General features: G+C 29.2%; 1 protein-coding gene and 1 long non-coding RNA gene across 3 annotated transcripts in view; one reads left to right on the top strand and one right to left on the bottom strand.

Annotated features, from left to right (window-relative positions):
• The window catches only part of LOC121124374 (hemicentin-2), a 256,662-nt gene that overhangs the window by 138,704 nt on the left and 90,718 nt on the right, over positions 1-27,240 (top strand). The gene's annotated exons all lie outside the window — the stretch shown is intronic.
• LOC121124635 (uncharacterized) lies at positions 11,489-16,048 on the bottom strand. Of its 2 annotated transcripts, XR_011781913.1 has the most exons (3): positions 15,279-16,048; positions 14,181-15,221; positions 12,478-13,571 (listed from the first exon to the last, which is right to left on the bottom strand). It is a non-coding gene; the product is annotated as an uncharacterized lncRNA (long non-coding RNA). The 2 variants fall into 2 exon arrangements; XR_005866358.2 differs by having other exon boundaries at positions 11,489-15,221.

Raw genomic sequence — 27,240 nt, 5'->3', positions numbered from 1 at the left:
ATTTGAATGCAGTTCATAAAAATAAAAACCTATTTTTAAATATACAATATCCTCACTGGTTCTGAAGCTACGTTGTAGAAATGAACTAAAATTAAATTTAAAATTTATTTTGCAGATCCACTACTTTAAAAACAACTTTCTGCGCTTCTAAATAATTAACAATAATGATTAATATATTGACGATTATTCATAGAAGAATACAGAATATGCAATCTGCACTCAATTTTTAGGAAAATAATTTAAGCTTTATTTTGTGTGGATGGTCCACATATATCCTACAAATAATGAAAAATTGCAAGAAAGAGTAAAGAAAAATTAAAGTATATTATCTTAATTTGTCTGGAAAAAACTTGCAAGGGTCTGATATTTGCATAGGTTTATCTGGATATGTATTTCAAAAAAAGGAAATGCATTTTTGCAAATCCCATTTGCAAACAAAATATTAGAGTTTAACTTTATATGTATGTCTATGTATATAGAATCTAATACTTGCAGGATATTTCCCCTTTTCCTTCATTCTTTCTTTGTTGTTTGTCATTCTTGACTCAAGGGACTTCAAACTTTTTTTCGCTTTTATGCGTTCTCTGGGGCTATGAATGGAGGAGTTAGGACCATAAATCAAAATATACCAAAAAAGGGTTAATATAAGTGCAAAATTACTTGTACATATATTAACTATTGAATTTGATGAAACTTAATGCACAGCATAAAAATATTCTTTGTGTGTATTCTTCACTGTGCAGAGCCTTCCTTAAAATACTTGTTTCTAATTGTGAGTGCTTACTTTATGTAGTCTCAAAATGTGTCCAGTACTTATTTACTTTCAAAACAAAAAGAGTGCAAAAATCCCGTTTTCATAATTTATTTGAAAGCCATATAATATCCATTTACAGTGTGATGTGTCAATATCAAATGAGGTTGGAACTGTGTTATTGTAGAACTTCAAAACAATTCATAAGTGCATTTCTTTTCTTGCCAATTTTTTAATATTAATTATTAATGATATATTTTTCCCCGATTAACCAAATTATTTTCTAATCAAATAATGATTTATACATTTGGTTCTAAATTATATTTATTACCATCATAAATTACCACTGATTTAGTTTATTAATTTAATGAAGGAAAGTAAGTATAAGACAATAAATATCCAAGCATACACACAAATATGTCAGTGAGGTATTCAATGCAGCCCCTATGAAAACTTTTAAAAGTTGATTTCCGAAATCATTATTTAAATGGATTTTTTTTTTCATTGTAAAATCTAAAGGGAAAAGTTTATTTTATAAAAAGTTAAATTGACTTCTACAACATTACTTCAGAACCAGGGATGGATATTGTATATTTAAATAGAGATTTCGATAGTTTATGAACTGTTTTTCAATATAAATGTTGACTCCATTTACAAATAAGTGACCTATTAACATAAAATCAACCTAGAAATACTTTATGCAAAAAAAATTACATTATTTAACAAATTATAATTAATTTGTATGAACTAATGACTCTAATTAATCATTTGGAGGCACTGAAAATTGTACTGGAAGTAGCAAAAAATAATTGTCAAAAGGAATTAATTATATATTGATAATTTAGTTTGATAAGTAATACTGAAGCCATATGAAGTTCCATCAATCAAATAAAGATTGTAGACTATTGTTAACGCTTTTAGATATCCCAAATTATCACACAAATTTTAAGCACAAAGCCTAAAATTTAACAAAATATTTTTATTAATCATTGGGCTGTTTTTACATATGTGAAATGAATACTAGAAAATATTTGTTATTACACGAAAATTGACTAATTTAGTCAACAATTCCAAAACAAACTACAGAATATTATTGCCTAGAATCTTTAATTTAATTAAAAGGTATTTTTAATAAAAATAGATGGATTAGAAAAACAAAATAGCCTCTCAAAGATGGAAAAGAAGGAATTTGATTCCATGGATGTTGGTAAAAATAAAGTTCAAATAATAAAAATCTTGCTATTGTTCATCGTATTTAAAGCTGAGGTGCCTCCTATTTAATTAAGCAGTACGATTTTTAGTACCGCAATTTTTATATGGAAGGGTTTTCAAAAAGTTGACAACTTACTCATAGTCTATGCAAATAATATAAAGGGAGGTAAATATTCTCCTCATGTGAAAAGTTTCCTTGGTTGGAATTTCATACCAGAGTTTTACTCTTTGATATGAAAGTCCAACCGAGCGGACTCAAATTTGTAGGGGAAACAGAAAATTTAAATGAGCTAATAAACAAAAAGTATTTAGAACGATACAAATCAACTTTTTGGAGTAATGTAACAATTCCAAGACTTGCATTACCAATGATTAATATTTACTAAGTTCATCAGATTTTAGAAAAACTTTGAGATTGGATCTTTTATATAAATAACTAGAGATAGGAGCAATAAATGACTCTGGAAGGAAAGCAAAATCTACCATTCAAATTTTAATTTGTTTTTACGTAATATATGAATTTTCATTTATTCTATCCCTTGGATTAAATTTTAGCGTATTTTTGTATTTTGTTATTTTTAAATAATTTCATTTTTATGTTTTTATTCAATGGAAATATAAATAAGTCTTGTTAGCCAAGAAAAAAGAAGATTTAAAATTAATCTAATAGCAATTAACTTTAATTTACTCTTTTTGACAAGATAAATTAAATTTTTTCTAAAATAAATTGTAGGGAAAAACATAGATTAGTAAACTTAAGTTGTATCAATTTAAGGAAGAAAATTATACGTTCATTTCTTGTTTTCATATCCTGTATATATATTGTAAAGAAATAAATGGGCATTTCTCCTTTTTTTAAATTTTAATTTAGGGTTGATTTTGTGTTTGCTCATGATTGTATCATTATGTAGAACGTTTTTCCTAATTTTAACATAATATTACCCTCAAAGTAAAATACTTTTCTCTCTATTAATAAGTGATAACGCCAGTTAGGCAGTTATGATATCATATGTATTTTTTATGAAGCTATTTTCCTCACTTAGTAATGAATGTAATAAAATAACCAAATTGTTAAAACGGTATGAAGCAGACTAATCGATAAACTCATTTGAGTCCAAAATCATCATCTACTAAGTATATATGCGGCGTGTCAAAATGATCCTTTCTTATGGAGTAAAATATCCAGGGAAAAATATTCTTAGTTGTTTTTCTAAGCCTGAATTTATGTTGATATGTCGTATATGTATTCAGATCAAAAAAATATTTTATTTATTGATGAAGAAACTAATTATATCAAATAATATATTTACGATAATTGAATAGGTAATTTAATATAAAAAAAGTGACCTTTTATCTGATTAAGAAAGGAGTTGTAAACAAGGAAGGATATTGTATCCTTCCCTAAGGAAAAAAAGATAGAGTCAGACACATTTGTTAAGCTGGAAATGTACACTACTTATAAAGATTATTTAATATAATTACAAATTACAAAGTTTTTTCCTTATTTAAAATACTTGCAGGGTTGATCGTATCTAGTAGGCCTTGACTATGTAGACAGTCTCGAGTTTGATCCACTTTTTCTATATTTAAGCATTGCATTGAGCCGCTCCTCCTCTTCACAAAAATAAGGGGGTTCACTTAGCCTACGATGGACACAACGTCCAACACAATGGTGACGGTAAATAATTCCCTGGCACGATAAATACGTAAATATCACCCAAGCTCCTTGAATATGGCCATGTGGGGAAATGCTGTACTTCAAAATTTCACTCCTTTGGTGCTCAATTTTACTCGTTCTCCTTTGTTTTTTTATTAATTGAGTCGAAACTTTACATAACGAATCATGAGTCACACCACCCACCTTTTACTGAGTTTGAAGACAATCAATGTATAAACTTAAAATTTACATTAAGTGTATATGTGTGTGCCAACATAATGTTCTGAAGAAAATAGTTTTCAATATGTATTAAAGCCCTATCTAACAAACTTTACCGAATTAAGTCGAAATGTTGTATTTTATTCATTAATATTTATTAATATAAAAATAGATTCTACTTGGTTTCTAGCTAGTAACTACAGTAACTTGAAGATAAAAAAATAACTAAACGCAGAAAAAAATGAATTAATCTTTTTTCTCGTTATTTTACTTATTAAGAAAGGCTCACATGAATTTTGTAGACCAATATGCATCCTTATATCAGCAAAATGTTAATTTATCGTTATGGGTTTATTTAAAAAAAATATTTTTTTGAGGTTCTTTATATATATATATATTTCTTGATTGACATAAAAAAATCCTTTAAGACTGAGTTCACTGTTTAAATATGTATATGTTTACATATATATATATTTAGAAAGCTTATATAAATTTAAATTAAGGAAAATCATAATAATACCACAAAAATATGGTTGTGTATTTCAATTTCAAAAGAAAAAAGGGTTGTAAAGATACACATAAGGATTAGTCAACTTTATACCTTTGTATATTAATATTTAAGCCTTTGTATTCGTATAAGTAACTTTCTTAAATCTTGTATATTTGTTGTGATGTGTGCTACTCAATGCAGTGCTTACATATTATACTCTTACCTAATTAAATAAATTAAAGATTTTAGAGTGAAAAGAAAATATTTAATGCATCAACATAAAAAAATCTTTAGCAAAAGTAGAAATCCCAATTATTTTTTATCACTTTGTATATTTTTTTAAAACTTATTAGACCTATGTTGGGACCAATATGGTACCTTTTAAATAAAATCTTTAATAAGGGTTAATATTATAATTTGTTAATAGCTAATCTCGAGACTACTTCTTACTTATTTCGAGATCTACTGGTTTTTGAAGATTTGAATTTCAGTTATGCTTTGAGGTTATAGTGTGTGGAATCATTAAAATTCTATTTTTAAAGACTGAGCTTGAGAAATTGGAACCTTTACAATTTGTGAAAATACTACTGACGGATACAGTGATTTTCAACAAGGGTTCCACAGTCTAGAGTTCATCAAGGTTATATATGTAATCAAAAAATGATTTTTTTTTCCAAAAAGACGTGATTTTAACTTATTTTCCAGGGGAAAAAATGAGATAGGTATTTTAAAATAATCTCACATCCAAATATTTGGACTAAATTAGATGCCCTCGACCCAAAATAAGTATACATATATTAGCTATAGCTAATAACCTTCATTTGATATATGAGACTTATATTGGAACCAATGGGGTGCCTTTTAAAAAAAGTAAAATCCAATTTTCAAATGGATATATTTATAAACACGTTGCTTCGGTAATTTTGCCCTGTTAGCCACTTCCATGAGGTAAAGGGATCTGTACTCCTCTCCTCATAATATTCATAATTCCTCCTTTGTTCAAATTTCTGACATACCTTTCCATCAATATACTTTAATAGGGGTATTAACATTAGCGGATTTGCGTTAGCAGACCCATCAACTTACAAAATTAGCAAAATGGCCAAGAAAATCAGCGGATGAGCGTTTAGTGAAGTAACGAAAAATTAGCGGATGTCCACTTCTAGTTCATAGAAATTGACGATAATTCGTTAAAAAACACCAAAAATTAATTTTCACTCAATTTTGAAAAAAATTCATTCTAGCTGGCTTTTGTGTTGGTAGGTCACATACTTGTTTTTATAGACCGTGGTTATTTAGGGAAAAGTTAAAAGCTATTTTGAAAGCAGTTCATAAAATAAAAACCTATATTAAAATATACTATGTCATCACTGGTTTTGTTTACATGTATTAGAAGTCAATTTCCTCTATAAATTTGACATATTTTAGTTTCATAAAAAGTATGTTTATTAACAAAGCTAATGTCAGAAAGTTGTTATGAGAGTAAATGAGTATATTGAAAATTAATAACCTTAACACTCGAATTATTAATTTCTACAAAATATTTTATTTTTATAAATTTATAACTCAAAAGTTGTAACATTTAACGCCTACAAAGTCAATTAATTTGTTTGTAATATTTTAGGACTAGAACGATGGGGGGAGTCCAGCCTCCCCTTATCAATCCGTAAAATGGTAAAATTAATCCCTTGTAATGTCATTGAAAGTATTATTATTCCCAAAGGATCTTGACGGAGTATCGTAAAGAGCTCAACAAGGTTATCAAAGTTACTCAAAAATGATTTTTCTTCAAAATAAACTATATTTTCCAGAAAAAGTTAAAAAAATCACACACCGAAATATTAGGGCGAAATAAATTGCTATCCACCTAAAAATTAAAAAAAAAATTAACACGTCTAGGAGCTCCGCAGGAATGAAAAGTTTAGGAATCCCTGGACTGGTGTAATCTTTATTAAATAATTAAGTAATTATTAAACGTGACGGGTAATATAGCTGAAAAAATGTTTGCTTCTAAGAGATTTTGCCACTTACATATTTCCTACTTTTTTATGCTTAGGTACAATAGTATCCAAAAATTACTTAAGTCTTTATTCTTGCATCTCAGCATTTGAGCAAAAGAAGAAGAAAAACGAAAAATAGAAAAGTAATACTGAAGGAATAGTATTTATAAGGACTAAGGAGTAAGCAATCAAGAATCCGGGATTATGAGTATATCGATAGAAAGTAAGAAACTGTTCAATAGTAATGACTAAAAATGTTATAGTTCGAATAAAAATATTTAAACATAAATAGGCGGCAAAATTACTAGAAGTGAAAATGAATGCGTCAAAATAGCCCGGAACCATAATCAAATAATAACAAACAGTTCCTAGTCTTCCTTATCTAAAAAATGAAGAAAAAACAAATTTGTATCTTTTTTGTGACTACATTATTTATTATCAAAATCAATAATAACTAATCATTATGAATACAATGACGTTGCGTGGATAATCAGGTAAGAAGAAAAAAAACAATGAATCAAAAAAGACGGGGTTTGCTTCATTAATAATGAAATGGTTGTCATCTTCCTCATATTTTTGGCACATCATTAGTCATTTGATTGGTATTTATTTATTTTTACACATTTTCTTTCAATTCGTATAACAGGTGTCAACATGGAAGCAGCCTTGGTAAAAAAAAAAGAGAGTAAAAAAAAATTGCTTATCTTTTTCTTACAATTTTACATCATAAAAAAGCATCAGTGTGCACTGATTTAAGCGAGAGTCATCATACAAGAGTAGCTATAAACTACATAGAGAATAATCACGGTTTATTTTGTTCTTTATGCTGAAATGTATTCATTCAATGAAGCTAACAGAGTAATAAAGGAGCAACCAAAAATATTTTTCAAAACTCCTTCGAAGCCTTAACCTAAAAAAACAAAATATATGTTGTTTTCCACAAAGTTTTACTATCAATAAATTTTGATAACAAAAATGATTTTTTAAAGATCCCAATCCACATTTACCTATCTACCACCACGTTTGAATGTGATCTTACTCAACTAGTTTTGTAAATTTATTCCTCCATAAGAGCTTGTGGAGTTGAGACAAAATCTGATAAGAACCTCAGATACTCCTGTTAGATTGTTCCATTTAATTTTAAACACCGCTCTCATGAGTGATAACTTGTAGGTATAAAAATGAAGTCAAGGTATAAGAATGAATTCATTCATATTGAATTGTTTTCTCTACAAAAATGTCGCTGAAATGAACGACGCTGAAAAAAAATGACACTCCTTGAAATTAACGTTACACAAATAAACGGACACGAAAATAATCATATGAAGGGATGCTACTCAAAACTTAAAAATATCCTTTAATTTCCCCCCTAAAAATTCCATTAAAATAATAATAATAGATCACACAGTATAAATCAAATTGGACACTCACCTTGAATTAGTTATATTTCAAATTCTTCTTCACCTTCAATAAAATTATTTTTCATTTATAAGTTTTAAGTTTATCTTTGTATCGTTGATGAACATTCCCCTGTTCAGGTTTCGTCATTAAGGCTATAACAGACTGTTTCTTCGAATATGTTCCACCCTTATTTATAATATACTATTTAACAGCAGATAAAATGAAACCAAACCCGAACGAGTTACATACGATTAGTAAACTCTTAACGCTTTAGAATAACAAACTTTGAAGATATAATTATACGAAAATAATCAATTTTTGTTGCATGTAGAAAATCCTAAGATTTCGTAATTTTGATAAAAATAATCCCTAATGTAACATCAATATCCCAAAATGTTGGAATAAATCCCAAAAAGTGGCATGTCTCATCATATGATTTTTAAAACCTATTAAGCATCCATATATCAGCAAAATATTTTCAGTCAGTATGAAGCTATAATAGGTAAGACTTTAAGTGTTTTCATGATACTCCACATTTTAAATTTAAGTCTTTTTTTCCGTCAAAGCCAATCTATTTCTATGTTTAATAGTGTATATATAATAATATGTAATAAAGCCATCATAAACAACGGCTTTCGTCAAAAAAATAAAATAATGAGTAAATAATAGATGTAGTACTAAGATATCAATTATTTTCCCCAATATTGTATAGCTGCGATCGGTTTATGCTTGATGGTGTTAGAAAAATAAGATTTGGTACTAAAAAAACTGCAATACAGTTTTGTGACTGTTTGAATCAGTATAGTTTGAGCAGCCGTCAAAGATGGCCACCAGTGAAAAGGATATATAGGCATATATTTTACAATTTTTCTTTGATAAAGAGTCAAACACAAGTAAGGCTACTAAAAATGAATATATTTATAGTCCTGATACAGTAAAATCCAATCACGTGGTATTTCGGTTTCGTCGATTCCATTCCTCCAATTTTGATGTCAAATATGCAGAACGCTGTGAGAGGGCAATTCAGAAATGAAGATACAATAAAGGAATTTGTCGAGTCTGATATAAGCACTGTTTTGATTGATTGTTTTGTATACTCTACTCGTATATTTATACAGATATATACAAAAAATAAATATAATATAACCTGAATTGCCAGGAGCAATTGTGTTACATTCACATGAAGAAGGATTTTATCTAAAAATCATACCTCCTGGCCAAGATATGCACCTAAAAACAATCAACCAATTCAACAAGCACAAAATCATACAAAAAGTTCCTATACCAAACATTTATCTATACCTTATATAATTTAAAGAACATCCCTTAGTTGATTATTGTGATTTACAGATCAATTTTCTCTGAAACAATATCAATCTACTTATATTTTGTCTTGTCACCATGATATATGCTCATTTTGATGTTATTATCATCTCATAAACCAGGAAAATTAACTTTAAAAGATGGGGCTTAATACTTTTATAAAGCTGTGTGAGAGGTAATAATGTAATCCTCTTTTTTTTTCTTTTTCATCCCTCCCTTCTTTAAATGAAGCTTCTTTTTTTAATAACTAAAATAAATTAAAAAGTCATTTGCTCAAGGGGTATTATTTTTTTTTTTCATCTTTATGAAAAAAATAAGGGGGGGAAACAATTACTTTAAAAAACAAGATAAAAAAATATGAATAATGATGATAAAAGTATTGCAATTTTTCTTTTAATACATTATTTTTCCTCAAAAAGTAACAAACACAATATATTACAAATTTATTTTTACAACTTTTGACTATCAATTTGACATAAAGTGAACAATAATTAATTATGGTACAAAGTCTGATTTTTCTAGGGTTATTAATCCAAATAACTTTTTTAAATCGCATTTATTTATTTTCTAAAGCTGTAATGATTATTCATTTATTCTTTATGAGATAAGATATAAGACTAGCCAGAAATACTTGTAGTCATGGACGAAGGCGAGTAATACGGATAATTAGTAAAGGGAGTTATAAGTGTTAAGTACTTGTTGGACTCTGAGTAAAGAGTAATACGAGGGTCGTTTGAAAAATCCATGCAAGTCCGAGAGAGGGCACTACTGGCGCGTATCCAGATAATGTTTAGTTAGCAGTATCTCTTGGAAGGACATACGCCAATTTTTAGTCAGATCGGTTTATTTCTTTCTGCTTGGCATTCGTTTGAAATCGAGGAAGTGAAGCGATTCTCAAAAAATAGACGAAAAATAATTTTTTTGTGTGTGATTAAACATTACTTTATGAAAAGCAAAACACCTCAACGACTAAACAGAAGTTGATAAATACTATGGGAACTCTATACCTAGAAGAGTTTATAAGTAGTTTCAAATTTTTTGGAGTGAATGACCATAGTGACTCTGAACTGGACGTTCTGTTGAGGTTACTACTCATGAAGTTCTAGATATGGTGATGCATGACAGAAGAGTGAAGGTGTATGAGATTGTTAGTACTGTGGGCATCTCGACTTGGAACATTATTTCCATTATTTTGTTTTGTTTTCTTTGATAGCTGCAGCCTGGTGCATCATAAATTCGTTCTAAACGGACAAATGCTCAATAAGAAGTACTGTTTGGGTATACAAAGGCGTTTGTGTATTAAATCCGTCAAAAAAGGCACTAATTTTGGAAGAACAACTCGTGGATTCTACACAATAATAGCACACCATCGTACGTGCAGAGCCACAATTGTGAGCAAATTAAAGCCAAAGACGAAATAAAAACCATCGATCAACCACAATATTCACCTGATTTAACTCATTGGCACTTTTTTTGTTCCTTAAACTTAAATTACCAGTCTGTGAATCCCTTTTTGAGTCTATTAACTCCATAAAACAAAATTTGTTGAAGGAGCTAAAGGCCATTCCAAAAAGTGCCTATGAAAAATGTTACGATGACTGGCAAAAACGTTGGGATATCTCTATGCCATCCAATGGAGATTACTTTAAAGGCGAAAAAATGAATTGTAATAATTAAATGTGAAATTTGCGTTTTATTTAACCATTCCCGTTACTTTTTAACAGAATGTATATGTACGATTGTAAATCTTAAGCATCATTTTTTACGTATAAATTTTGCTTGTGTTAGTAGCTTGAACAGAGTTTTTTTAATCTTTTTAAACTTTAGTTATTATTTTCTCATTCTTGAGACGAGAACATTTAAGTATTGGGTAACTAGGTATGAGTGTACCCATGAAAAGTAGTGAGTAACGCTGAGGATTTCTTGGAGAGTTATCTTCTATATTATTACAGCAAGTTTTGTCTGTTCGTGCACCCTTAATAACTCTGAGAAATCCTACTCTGAGTACTATTATTATCTACAATAATAAATGTATGTTTGTCTGACTGAATGTATGCATGAAAAGCAATCAACTCTAAATAATGATCCCTAATGTTTATCATTTACATACATATTTTTGATCGAAGGAATAACAATGAAATGGGGTTTCTGAAATATTGGAGGAGGGCGCATTTAGTATCGATGTAATGGTTATGCTTGTTATTGATCCCTCATATATATATCATAATTCCTCATTCAAAGGCATTTTCAGTATACGTTAAGATTTGAATAAAATATAAACACTGGTATGAACTAATGAATTAACTCTCACAGGCATTTTGTATTTAGCATAGGAGGATCACTGTTTTTTGGTTAGTGAGCACTGTACTGATTAAATTACTCATCAATAATCCTATTTTTTTATTTATTTTCTAACATTTTTATTATATAAGTTGATATAAGTATTGAGTAGATACGTGTAAGTGTGGTCATAAAATACAAAGTGTAACAATAAAGATTTCTTGGGGTGTTCTATTCTATATTACTAAAGCAAAGTTGTCTTTTAGCGGGTGCTTAATAACTTTGAGCTACGCCGGGTACTATCACAAGTATGTAACTGATAAATTAAGAGCAAAAACGCTGTTTAAAAAACAAACAAACTTGGGTTTTCAAAGATCCCAGTAGAGTAAAAAAAGGTTTGTTTTAGAATGAAAAATATAGTCTATTTGAAATTTCACACCTTTAAACAAATCATTACTAAAAATATAAATCGGTATCAACAATTTACGTCACTGGATTAATTTTGAATCAACTTTTTCCTAACTCCAACAATTATGAAATTTCTTTGGTTATCTTAAATCCAGGGATTAAGACATGAGTAGCGGGTAAATATATTATACTACACATCACATCTATACCTATAATCTCTCAGAGTATGAATAAGTGTTAACAACGACCCTAAAGAACAAAAATATTATTAAAGTTATATCTTGCCTTCAAACATTACTTTTTATTATTCAAAATATAAATTTGTCAAATAAGCTTTCTAAGAATATGTATATATGTACATATTTCTAAGGATACATAACTATAAAAAAATCAAAATGTGAGTACTAGATATACATATTTATGTACAAATGTAAGTATATTTAGTATTCCTTGTTTCATTTTAAAAAGTGCTTTGAGTTATACGAATATAATCCGAGGGGATTTGATAAAAAACTTGTTGAAATAATGTTCTAAATATAAAAAGTAATGTCATTAGTGTTTTATTCATATAACTATAAAATATTATGGATTTTTAGAAAAAATAAATGGAACATTTTAGATCCATTTAAAATTAGTTAAATTTTTTTCAATGTTTTTAAAAAAAATACAAAACAAGAAGATGAGTAGGGTTGTAATTCCTAAACATTAAAGGCTTGCAAGTTTTGTTGTTGTTGGAAACTTGAACAGTGGTTTTATTTTATTTTCTAAAGCTGTTATCATTATTTGTGTCGTTCTTGAGGCAATAATACAAGAATGGGTTCACAATAAGTACTGCTCATGAATTATGAAGAGAAACATTGAAAATATGTCAGGGAGTTATAGTTGTAAGCATCTGTTGGACTCACTCAATGTAGTATTGATGATAAAAAAAATTAATTTCATACAATAAGTATATATGGGAAAAATATGATAATGGAAAATGAACACACTTTTTGTAGTTGTATTCAGAAAATGTTTTATTTTATTTTCCAAAACTGTTAAGTTTTCCAAAATAGTCCTAGTGGAACTCGGAATATAATTGTGAATTGACATATGAGTAAAGTTTGTCCATACCATTGTTGTCTACGAAGTGGGATTTTTGTTCATTTCCTTCCTCTTATAGATGCTTACAGCTAATTTAATGGAGTGTTGTGACAGCTAAGCAGCTATCCTCTAAAAAAATCTTAAATTGTCAAGGTTAGCATGTTGATTTTCTGTTTTTATATCTCTTAAGGTAAGACTCTGTCTAAAACAAAGGAACAATATTAGTAGCGTAATAAATAAGGGCAGAGGTTGGATAATTTATGTCATCTAACTCAATTTGTGATTTTAGTGGCTGGCCCATTTTTTGTTTTTGAATTTCTTGACCTGAAGAATGAATCTTTTCTTTATTTGCTGTCATTATAGATTTTAGATCATTTTCTAAATAGATTCAATAATATTCAAAATTTGATTCAACATTCGTGTGTGCTCATAAAAGACGATCATAACCTTGAGAACTTGTTGCAAAGTTATCATTGTAAAATCTTGTTGGACTCAATGTATACTTGGGGATCCACATTGGATTAATTCTTGCAAATATCTTTGTTTATTTCCTTCTCCCTTGTCACAGCTTATTGTAGCTGATCACCTCCAGAACATTCCTCAAATTGCCAAGGTTACAAAGTTGATGTTTGGTTTTTTTAACATGTCCATTATCCATTGGTTTTTCCTCACTAAATTCATCTATCACATGTAATACCAGAAGTCTTGCTCCAACCTTCTCCTTGCATTCCTACAAAAATGGGTTCCCTATTTTTAGAAAAAAATATGGATATCCATCTTTTACCGGATAATTTTTTTGAAAGAGTAAGAAGCGAGAACGATCCTTAAATATATCAATTAAAATAAAAAATATTTTTCACAGTAAAATTTTATTAGAAAGGGAGCACAATGGAAAGGTGACACAAGTAACACATTGAATTTTTAATGCCACCCTAATCTATATAGATATTTCAACGACTTTATGCTGAGGGATTTATCCGATTTTTATCAAATATGTAGAAGAAGAGGCATCATTTAAATATCAATAGAAAATCTATAAAATAATATGTGATACATATTATTGTTTTCTGATTATCAATATCATAATCATAGATAAACACACGCATTTGGCTGTAGAGAAACGACTTAATAATGCATAAGAATATACAATATCTTCTTATTTATCAATATTTACTTCCTCAGATTAGATAACATCGTCTATATAAAAAAGTATCAATCAATATTTAAATCTAAAACACGTTCTTTCTTGAATTAATTAAAAATATGCGTGAAATGCATTTGCTTTATTTTATCAAATAGCTTATTTTTCTTGTAATTAAGGTGCATTCATACTTAAATATAATATATTTGAAGTACCTAATGTTAATTGAATCAGTAGTTGTACAATTCTTCATGGTTCGTCTTGTCTGTAGTGTGCTTACATTAACGTCATATTAGGTCTTCAAAGTTGATACTTTTCCTATTTAAAATCGACAAATATCCAATAAATTTTATGAAACTTTATCAAAAAACAATAAGAATAGAAAAACCAATAACATCAGCATTGCTTACGGCTTTATGCCAAAAATAAACAGGGATATTCTAATTTAATATAAGTAAAATGTACTAAAAACGGCTGGATTTGAATACATTTTTTTTTTCATTAATTGATTAGGAAGAAGAAAAATTGGGCAATTTGTAAAAAAAAAAAAAATACTATTCTTACCATTATAATGGTTAGTTTTTATCTACATTATCTAGAAAGTACTCTGGAAAGTAGCTCTGGGACACCATGATGACAAGAAAGTAGTAATTAATGTAAAGCCCCTTATATGAATATTGTATGAGCCTTCCCATTACTGGACAAGACGAAACGAAGTTTTGTAGGGAGGCAGAGGGGCTAGTTGACATTCAGTTAGGTTAACATAATTAAATTTCCTAGATATTTGCACAAGTGCTTCAGCACTTTTGTGGAATAATAACATTTGATCATTGTTGAGTACACTTCATCCTGACTTGTGACACATTTCTTGAATTTACACATTGGATTTTCTTTTAGAACTCTAGTAGTAGCCTAAACTCTTTAGACCTTATATACTTGGAAAAAAAATGTGGTACATTGTCTAAGTTTGCCTGCATGTCATACTTTATCTTTCTATCTCAAAATTGGAGACAGTGACAGGGTTTATTTGAAATTCACTCATTGCAACCTTTTAATAATAACTAAGTAGCTTTGGAAAGCGAAAAATATATTATTAGCGTAGAAGGAGATGCAATTGCTCTAAAAAGTTTCCACGTAGGATTAGATAATCATTGAAGTTTGTACGATATAGTTCTATATATATATATATATAATTTTCTGTTTGAGGAGATAATAGATTTGATGACATCTTCTCCATGATGCTTATTACCTTCATCCTGTAATTATAATGTAATTGTTCATAGTAGATACAAGAAAAAGTATTTGTGCTTTACTTAAGGGTATGTGATCTCTTTCAGGCTTAATCCTCAGTCCACGGATGGATTCCTAGTCCTCTTTCACCGGTAACCTTCATAAGAGACGAGAATACAAACTCTTTTACAAAATGGGACCTTTCATTTATTTTCATGATCCTCCAAAGTGCTGATTGTCCGAATATCTCGAAACATTCCAATAATATATTCTTCGCTTTGTGAAGTGATTTCCTTAAAATTAATAGGTTGCGATATTTGAATTTCAATTATCCACATTCACTGTCTCCAATTTTGAGATAGAAAGAGAAATATCCACTTACGGGAAAACTGATCCAATTTACCCAATATATTAATGTGTGGTTCTTTTAATAGTTGAAGGGTGCTAATATGTTAAACAAATGAAAAAACAAAGACAAAAATCCTCAAAAAAAGAACACATTTCCACATTTTTATTTAAGCGTAAAAATGGACTATATAGATTATAATTTATATTACAGGTAAAGTATCATTAACTGCACATATGTTATGAAATGAAAGAGCAAGGGCAGCATTGTTTTGACCTTTTCAAAAAGCAATAACTCAGATATCAATATCATTCTACCGCAAAAAATTTAGCATATATATTTATAATAAATCTATTTATATAAGTAATTATATTAGGTGGTTGAAAATTTTTAGGGCTACGCACATATATTTTAGAATTACTACAATTTAGATCTTGAAGTCTCCTCCGACCTCGACAAAGACCTACATTTAAAAATTTCAAGGGAACCCTTATTATTTCTCTTTTTTTTACTAGTACTAGTTCGACTTAATATTTAAATGTACTGTCTTCAAAAAATAAAATATTAAAAAAAACAAATGTGTGAGATAAAAAATATTTTTCAAATTACCAATTAGAAAAACTGCTTTTGCTTTCCAGGACATGTTTTATACAGTTTAAACTATTACCGAGTTAAGATTATAGCTAATATCAGCTGCTTTTTACATGTTTTTTGTTGAAGAGAAAATGAATTACTACTTTAAAAAGGAAAACCATCAACATTTAAAATTACATCATTGCGGAAAAATATTGTATTTATATTTTTTTTGTAATGCATTCATAAAATAGTTAGACCAAGATAAGCGAATATAATTACTTCAGAAGGACAACACGACGTTCACTTGCAAACACAATAATACCCAATGCATTTTATTCCCGCTGTCGATTTTCTCGTCTCACTTTATACGTCATAGCTACTTCATAATTTATTCTGTTTGATAAATAAACAATATAATACTTGAAACCTATATGTGAAGTCTCATGCAAGCCCGCAACAAACTTGTCAGAAGAACTAAGAAATTACAAAAAGGACATAAAAAAGTATTTATTAGATTTAAATATTGAAACCATTTTTTTAGCTTTTCTTTGCAAGTTTCTAGTATTTTATGAATAAACGAAGTAATATGTTATTAAATGATATACATATGCACCGTTTACATAAGGGCGGGAATACAATTTCTTGTTCATCTTGGTCGCATATATATATGGTTTGGTCATTTTATTATTTAAATAAATAAATTTTGGCTATCATTTTTAAATAAAAATATATATCTTTGCTTTTAACAAAATATTACCAAGTAATATAATAATTCAGTATCGAATAAAATAATCTTTAGGATTTAATATTATGAAATATTTTGTATGTAATTCATAGAAATAATATGATAATGATAGTCTTCCAGTACTTAAAAGATAAATAACAATCACACAACCAAGTGACTTTTGGTTGTTGTAGAAGTTAACACCACAAAGACCAAATAAATATTGAACATAAAAGAATACAAGCATTCCTACCAACCTTTTTTTTCTTTTCTTATTTCATAACCTAGTTTTCTTTTTACGAAAATTATATCTTTACAAATAACAATTATTTTTGTGAATTACCTATTTTGTTTGTAAGCATAAACTATTTTTTTTATAAATACCTTTACTGTTTTATTCGTTTTTGTAGTTTCAATATTTAACTTATTGAATGAATAATAAAATTATTTATTAATTATTGTATTAAAAGATACTTTATATTTGTTTGGTACGCACTTCTCTTCTCAGTAACTTGTAAAATCAAAAATTTATTCGCGTTTGACTTGTGTTACAAATTAAAAACATCAACAAATGTTGAGAAATTTACAGTTTTAGTCAAAAATTTAAGAGCCACAACCGAGCGTCACTTAAATGTTGGAGTTTTTGCAACAGGAATATATTTAAACTTTTAAAACCGAGTGAGAGGTTGGGTGAGATAATGCACATAAAAACATTGATTTGGAAATACACAAAAAGAACCACACATAAAATGTCAACTCTTTACAGCACTTTCCTTTAAGACTAAGTTATATTAATTTACTTAGATGTTGATTGAAGTAGTATACACTCACTTTGACCTGAATCAAATGAATTACATATATACAAGGGAGTAGAAAGTTGAAGTAGTCATCCTTCGAAGAAAATAAAGATAAATCAAATTTCCGACAATAAGAACTTCTGCTGTAAAGGGAAATATGTGTATCTATAAGTGTTCAAATAGCTGTTGTTTGAGAAAATCTATAGGGTGAATTACGCAACGCATTTATCCAAAAGAATGGAATCACATATATGTAAAGAAAAGAAAAAATATGACATAAGAATAATTCTTACATTCATATATTTAATAAAAGAGATATGCTGTGTAAAAACATTTGCAAAAGAGACTCTTCAAATCGATTTAATCTATAAGAGCAAAAACTATTCTCTAATCAATTATACAAATCGTTTTTCTACGCACGATAAATAATCTATCTATATATTTTTATTCTTCCTTATTTAAAGATTAAAAATCTTTAATTTTTTTTTTCTTTATAAGAAAATTTGAAATGAAATGAATTGTCATAGGAATTTCTTTCAAAAAGCACAATATTTAATTACATCTGATTACAACCCACAAAAATTTACAAAACCTTAAATTTAAAGAAAAACTATCTATAAATCCTTTATTTTTAACTGGAATTACTTTATGATAGATAATGCATTGTAAGAAATGTAAAATCTCAGTTGTAAAGTTATAAATACTTGTGTTAATATTAAATTTGACAGCGATTGTTTTCCGATTAAGTCTTAAGTGCTTTTTTTCTCGATTTATTTTTTTGTCCCAGTCTATCGACCAATTTCTCTCAATTTACTACACGGAAAATAATGTGATATTTCTTAGATCAACGTTCGTGGACAATAGAAAAAATACCATTATAATTATATTTATGTTTCAGACTTGGTATGAATATAACATTTTACATATTTTATTCATATTGTAAACGCTTTGAATTTTAACACGATTATTATATAATTAATTTCTTTATATTTCATGTAATCTAACTAGTAGACGCAAAAAACTTCAGTTTAACTTGCGACTACAAAAAGTATCAGGCTTGTCCAACGTCATATTTTATACAAGTAGATGATAGGAAGTGTTACTCTTGCTGTTTATAATTGACCTAGTCATTCCCTTATTGAAATTTAAAGGAAGGACTGATGGTGACGTCAGTGCCTAGCTATAACTGTGAATCACCTCATTGAAAGTGAGGATATGACACAATTATCACTGCACTCTGACGTCACAATTAAACAATTCTTTCTTTTTTGATTTTATGGGTACTTCATTGTCAAACAAAAAATACTTATTAACAATTATGATAAGAACCGTATCTCCAGCCGAATCAAGGGGCCCTTTTTGAACTGCTATATTTAGTTGATGATTAATTAAGAACCAGGAGCTGTTAGAGCAAATAACTATATATAACCTGGAACTGCAAATGAGGAGGGATCTGTTACATCACTAGTGCGTACTTCTATATGAAAATAGTGTGTATTTTGGGGATGTTAAAAAAAGAAAAGAAAATCAACATGGTATTCCTGACAATTTGAAAAATGTATTGGAAGAGCAGCTTAGCTGACATGTTGTTTTATTAGATGAGCTACGATCAGCTGTTACAAGGGAGGAGGAAATAAAAAATGATAATGGCAAGAATTACTCCTATATCGATCCCCAATTCTATTCTGAGTCCAACAAGGACTTACAACTATAACTCCGCTACAAATCCTCTAGGTTCATCTACATCTTTTATGTGCACAAAATAATGAGGAAAAGAAAACTCCATTCTCAGATTACCAATTCTAAAAAAAGACCATTTAAACAATACACACGATGTACATCACTATTAATGATGATCTTATTACTTATAACTATTAAGTATGTTTAATTGTTCAATCGTTTGTAAATGATTTGTGGTGCTTATGGATATTCGGAGATAGGATGTGTTTACGCGTTATATCTATTTTTTATATCGAAATGATGGATCTTGTAGGATCCATGGCCAAAATGAGTGAACAAAAATATATATAATTATTAAAATAATACATAAACACAAGAATATGTACTTCAAGATAACATTTCATTTTGTTACATAGGATTTGTATATTTAATTAATGTCTCTGCACCAGCAGTGGAAGTGTGCGAATTGTTTAAAGTGTTTTTTTGATTTGTGAACAGTGAATTCACAACATATTAAATGTATGTAGTACATACAGTATATTTTAACTTATCCGCATTTCCTGTCAGTCTTTCCTCAGAACGAAAAGAAAATGAATGGTTCATTATTGTTATTACTTTGATTTATTGTGAAACTTGAAAATTTATATAATATGCACTAAAGTAGGTTTGTCCGGTGTAGCCCGGGATATTAACAAATTAAAATCAATTTTGAACTCTTTAGCTTCATATAAAAGAAAAAATGAAGAATAATTCTCGTCTTAAGTTAATATCCTTGGACATTTTTTTTAAAGGAGACTATAAGTTTTAGTGAAGAAAAAATATTAAAGTTGAACTGTTGTTCGCTCAACTTTCACATTATTGTCAAAAATCCTTTGTATGAATTCTTTCATCTTTTCTAATCCTTATAATCTTCTTTAAAAAAAGTGTGCAAAGATACATACCGACATATAGAAATAATTAGTTTTTAAATTTTTACACTGTTAATTTTTTGTTTATATGAAATAATTGTTCGTTGGTAAAAAAATTATTTTTTATAGAAAATGCTATTTAAAGGCAGCCATGACCTTGATGACCAAATATGTTGTGACTAAAACTGTTTATGGATCCTTAAAAAGTTAAAGGAATTTTTGTAGCAAAATCCATTCATGGGTATGGGCTTGATTTCCGTACAAACGCACTCACCCACACCGACATTCGCATTTAATTTATCGATATAAATATGTGGTACAAACTATGGGTATATATATATATATCCATTACTATGAGTTTTACCCCTCTATGAGAATGATGAATCTTGAAAGTAAGTATCTCCCATCAAAATTCTTTGATCTATTGTTTATTTATATAATGATGAAAATGGTGAATCCTCGAAGGGAAAGGCGTTACTTTACACACACATATATATACTTGAGTACATTATATGGTATTTTTGAAGGGTAATGAATAGATGAACTCTTCAAGATTTTTACTTTATTCTTTCTCCCAGTACCATTTATAAAATTTAAGTTTTTGAAAGGTCGCACTACTCATGAGAGGATTTTTATTTCATATTTGGTTGATATATATATTTGAATCAAGTCTTTCATCTTTGAGCATTCTTACTGTCATTAGGACCAAGATAAATAATAGTAGAAAAATTTAAACATGACTCATCGTATGTAGATTTAAAAAATTACATATATTTATATATTATTCTGAAAATAATGAGAAAGGTCATTTCTTAACTTACCGGTTACAAATATATTTGTAAATGTGTTCTTATGATGATTTTGACAATTTTCACTTCCCTATGAAAACAGTTATAGTTGTATTTTATATGACCTTCACGCATACTAACTTTTTTCCAATTTAACATTCCCAAGAGGGCTTTTAATTTTATAAATTATGTCTATATCTTTCGTAAATAAAAAGTGGGATCTCTGTGTATTTTCTTTTTTTCGCAGTCACTCCCAAATAATATAATAAAACGTCACCCCTTCCAAATATTCTTCAAATTGTTTGGGATATCATGTTAATTTTTGGTTTCTTATATTTTAAGATACTGGCAGGTCTTTTTTTATAACAATTTAATTACAATTTTACGAAATTGGACCTTATTCGAACGCAATAAGTTTTTCAGTTTGTCAAAAAGAACAGTGTTCTTTTTTTTATGTTCAAAAGTTGTTATCATTATTCTTTTATTTTTAAGGAGATAATGTATAATTTATTATTATGCGCGGGGGCCATTGAATGAGCAAGAGCTGAAAGTTAAATAAATAACAAAACCTATTGAGAGTGTATGTTTATAGTTACATATTCACATATAAATATATTGTGCGCTAGAAACTGGCCTGGAGAAAAATTGCTAGTTATGAAAATTACACGAGATAAAATTCCCCGTATGTGTTTGTTCTATTCCCAAAGGGAGTACCTTCAAGTGGCGAAAAAAATATTGCAATATATGAGGAAGAGGGGAAAATAAACAGCTTAGGACCTCTTAAAATAATCTTGAATACTCTCCGCCCTCGGATTGGCCAGTGCCCGGAGGTAGTGTGGGACTGTTAAAAGCACCACAAATTCATCCAAGGAACCCATCTAACACCCAAAACTAGTTCAAAGCCCTCGAGTTTGTGGGGTCGCGGGGGTAATGTGGTATAGTTAAAAACCACAGCCAAAGAAATTTATGGGATTATATATGAAGGAATATTTAAATTAGAAATATATGTCCTAATTATTAAAATTTTATTTTTTTACCATTTACTCACAAGATTAGATAAATTATTTTCAACAGATATCTCTTAAATACGCTAACCTTTCCAAAAAGAAAAACAAAAAAGTAATTGAAAATTGAGTGTACCCATTACAAAATTAAAGGAAAAAAATATTGATATGATTATTGAAATAAGATAATGTTATTTGCATGTAACATTGCACCCATTAGAAAAAAGAGTTAAATGACGTAAAACCACAAAAAAAAAGTGGTTTTCAATTTGAAAATCGAGGGTTTAAAATATTTTTTGGTATTAAAGGGATTCTTTGGTTGTATTGGCAATAGTTTTTAAGAATCCAGGGGTACCCCCAAGTACCCAGCCCAGCCTGAAAGCTTGTAACTTTTTTTGGTATTAGAGGGGTTCCTTGGATGTTTTGGATACACTGGGGGTTGTTCTTAGCAATATCACACTACCCCCCGGGATAATCCAACGGCAGAGAGTATTCAACCATGTTTTAAGAGGTCTTAATTTATTTATTCCCCCCTCGTCAGCAATTCTTTTGATCTATTTCTTAGAAAATTGGGTTGAATTTAAAAAATTGCAAGGAAATCGAATTATAATAATGTTAATCACACTTGAAGGTTCTTCCTTTGGGGAATGGAACAAACAATTATGTTTAGATTTATTTGCCATAAATAATATGAAGCGAATTTATAATATGTTATTATTCATCATAAAGTTTTAACCAAATACGTGCAATCTTCCACGGGAAATGTTCACCAAGTCATTTTTCCTATTACTATTAAAAACATCATATTCACCTTCGAAATCTCACTATTATTTCTATAAATATGTATACAATTATATTATAGGAAATGTGTAACATAATAACTTAGATAAAAAAACGAGAATAAACACTATATTATATGTTAATACGAAGATAATAGTTCAGCGATCAATGTGTTTTCCCTAAATTATATGACTTGTGCGACATCTAACGCTTCAATAAAAGAGTGTGCCCTTCTTCTTCTTCTCTTCTTTCCCCTTCTACTATTTAGTACTTCTTCTTCCTCTGCTAAAGACTAACTATGAAGATTTGTTAGGGAGTTATAATTATAAATCAGTATTGGTTTTAGGATAGAATTGAGTATCTTCATAAACGTCTACCCATGCGTTTGTAAGCTTCGGTGTCTTATTTGGGTTAATTTCCTTTGCCTCTTAACTGTTCAAGCTAATCGTAATGAAAAGTCATGAGAGCTAAGCTGCTCTCCTCTCAAACATTTATCAAATTTTCAGGATTACCATGTTGGTTTTTTTAGTATAGCGGGTGGTCATATTTTTTACAACTAAATGTATAGTATCACAGAAATCAATTACATTTTTTATAATGTTGTATGGTATTTGCAGTATGTTTTGCAAGTGGTAAAAGTCATAATAACTTGTAGGATTTCAGTAAAAAAATAAATAAATATTTAACTCCTGATTTGCATTTCAGTACTTGACACTCACAATGATTTTTTTTTTCTTTTTCATTTCAATCTTCTTGACATTTTGACTTCAAAACAATATGATACTTGATATGTTGTTGAAAGCATTTGCCGAGTACATATTTATGGCTACTTACAATTCATTTGGTTGTCAGCTATCGATATTTCCATGATTGGCTGTATTTGAATAAGCTCCTGTTAAGTTGTGAAGAGTTTCCAACCATTGTTGAATAGTAATTCAACTATGGTTGGGAAGAAATGATAAACTAACTACTGATTTGGGCCCTTTTTCCGTTTCTTTTTGGAGGAAATATTGCAAAAAGCCATACAGATACGAGTGTGCCCACCCTAAAAAAGGTTTTATTTTTCATTTAGCAATGTAAGTTCATAAATAAATATTATTTAGGTGGAAAAGGAAGGATAAGGCAGTGAATTATTATTTCATATGAAAATATAATATTTGTTCTGTATTTTAATGGTTGTGTTTTGAGCCTTTCTATCATCGTATACAATAATAACATTTACTTTATCCCATAAATATCATTTAACATGGAAGTTCCTTGTTCTCTTCCTATCCTCACACTCATATCTTTGATGTTTCAAAAACATTGGGGGTGCGTCAACATAAAAAATGAAAAAAAAGAACACAAATCAAGGAAAAGAGAAAATCCCCTTTTTTTTTCTTGATACCTATATACAATATAAATACATCCAAATAGGTTCTGTGATCAAATTTTTGGGATGAATTAAGATACCAAAGGATGCTACTTATATTTTAGAACCATTATTTGGTATAATAAACTTACTGGGCAGTGCAAAAGGTTCGAGGATTTGATTCTTTTTACCTTCTACAGAGAGTCCAAAGTCCCTTGTTTTTGTTTTTGTTAAATTCAAAACATTAGAGATTATTATCATGTCGCAAGAGCAGCAAAGGTGAAAGATTGGAACCTTTTTTGCCGCTGGAATGTCCTCAAAACGTAGTTATAGAAAGACAGTGCCGTTCCCTGGGCCATGGAAAACTACAGTGAATCGGTCTTTCAACAGAATGGAGCCGCGTGTATTGTGTATTCTTGTACAACAATCACCAGATCTGGATCCCCTGAATTATAGTATCTGGTGGCAAATAGAGTCACACACCTGCAGAATCCGACACTCAAACATTGAGGCCTTAAAATACTCTGTCAATGAGTTGTGGGCTGCCATGTCAGAGGCCTACATCAAAAGCGCCTGCAACAAATCCCACCGCCACCTGGAAACCATTATTGCTGCCTACGACTCTCATATTCAAGATTAATTATTCCAAATATCATTTTAATAAAATATTTGCCTAAAATGGTATTTTGATATATAATACAAACAAAATTATACCTCATTGTTGAATTTGTTCGTTTTATTAGTCCCAAACCTTTAGCTTAACCCGGTAAATCGTATCTATTAACTATGTAAACACTACTCAATTTTGAGAGAAATTATTTTAGCTTGCTTAAGCTTTTGCGGACCACATTTTTTATGTAAGTACCTTGATAATTTCATATTATTTAATTTTCTGCGTCATTAAAACATTCCTTTATTTTCACTCTTCTTTCTTTTCTTTTTGTTGAAAAGTAGGACGTGTAATAATGTTACAGGATTTAGTATAGGATCATTTTAATGCAATACTTAGACATTTACTTTGAAAAGCATGTCATATACATGATGTTTACAGGCTACGACTTCTCTACAAGATTCAATTGCATGTCTCTTAACGTCCTATTGAATACAAAATTGTTCTTTTTAATTACCACAATTACAGTTGAGCCTAAAATATTCGTATCCTTTCAATATTTGCCATATCTATATCATAAATCTTAAGCAATGGTTTATAATTTTCTTTTGAGTAATATTTTTGATAATAATGACTATTTATTGACTAAAAATATTAACTTCATATGTAAAATATTTTTTATGCTACGATAACAATTTTTGCTTGTTTGAAAAGTATTCTTACAGGTTCAAAAAGGTAAAAATTACTTACACATTCTCTGATTTTTTTATCATGGGGAAGTCTGAAAAGATGGAGAAACTTGTATAAATTACTCGAGAGATTCAGAATATCCTTGAACTATTTTCTGATGTATAAAAGTGTGATGGTACAATGTCTTGCTTCAGTCTTATTAAACACTCAATATGACCATGACCAAATAGTACAGTCAGGACATCCACCAGCTTGTAACCAATTGCCATAATCAATAATCAAGATCACAGACAAGATCAAAGACATTTCCATCAAGTTTTCCATCCCAAAATTCTTTGTCCGAAGCATCATCACCAAATTAAATATATCATGAATCTTCCTCGAGATGGTAGGAAGTCCATGCTGAACTCACCACAAGTCTGAATGGTTCCCAAGAATCCAACAATAACTCTCAAATCCATCGAGCAGGGGTTGAAAGCAACATGAACTTTGGTTGGACGATCAACTCTGCAAAGGGTTTTGCACAAGAATGGGTTCCGGGGTTGTGTACCAAGAAAGACTCCACTCCTCAAGAGTAGGAACATAATGGCCAGCCTAAAGTATGGCAATGACCACAAAGATGATGAAATCAACTTCTGGGGCATTGTATTTCGGTCAGATGAGACAAAGCTGGAGTCGTTTGGCCACAACCAACATCGGTACATTTGGCAACAGAACGGTCAAGCCTTTAACCATAAAAATACTATTCCAATAGTGAATGTCAGTTTTCTTATACTCTTCTGTTCGATACCAGTTGGTATTTTACTGATTCTGAGTAACCCTGCACCGAGGTATTGAAAAGTTCAAAAGCAATATTTTAAAAAAATTAATCGATTATAATAAGGAAAAAAATACGATGAATCAACTGGAACATCGATTTTATATAACTTTCCGTCTGCATTACTAGAGACATATAAAAATGCCTAGAAATTAATAAACATATCGTAGAAGAACTCTTTTTACATGGAAAGATTCCTCATTACTAAACCTTTACTAAATTATTGTCGTTCATTTTTCAAATGTTTGTTCTTCACCTTTACATATATATAGTCAAGTTTGTGTCTTTCTTTTTGAATCTTTGATGGATATCAATTTTGGAGTGTCTATATAATTTTCACCAAGGGGGATGTCATGAGGAATATAAAAAACAAAGAGTCAAAGAAAAGTGTAATGAATGATTACTCTATTAGGGAGCTAAGGACTCCTAAGACCCACGATATTTAAACATCAAGCTCACCTAATATATTATTAACGTAAATAATTAACATTTTGATTTTCCATGATAAAAACAATTGGAGTATTTTTTAATTTATTGTTGATATTACAAATTTGTTTATTACTAATAATTAAGTTATTACTAATTAGCGTCTTCTTCATAGATGACTTGATATAATGATGAATGTCGTATATTAATTTCAAGAAATCATTGTAATACCCGGTTTCAATCTGTAAAAATATTTGAATATGAATACCTAGTGATGTAAATCGTATGAATTTTTTATCTGGGACAATTTTTTGGTATTTGTAATCAAAAGAATGCGTTTTATTTTTTGTAGCAGTTGTCATTATTAGATAATTCTTAAATAGTGAACTTCATTTCCTAAACAGAATCAATTAATTTTATTCCAAACCTAATCAAAATATTCGTGTGTGATCATAAAAGACAAGGCGTTCCCCAGAGGATTTGTTGCGTAGTTGTAATTGTAAAACCTTGTTTGAGTCTGAACAGAATTGGGGATTTTTATTACAGTA

The sequence above is a fragment of the Lepeophtheirus salmonis genome, chromosome 9, assembly GCF_016086655.4.
Source record: "Lepeophtheirus salmonis chromosome 9, UVic_Lsal_1.4, whole genome shotgun sequence".
Classification (NCBI taxonomy): domain Eukaryota; kingdom Metazoa; phylum Arthropoda; class Copepoda; order Siphonostomatoida; family Caligidae; genus Lepeophtheirus; species Lepeophtheirus salmonis.
The sequence above is the reverse complement of the archived record's forward strand: the minus strand, read 5'-3'. Positions and strand labels throughout refer to the sequence as shown.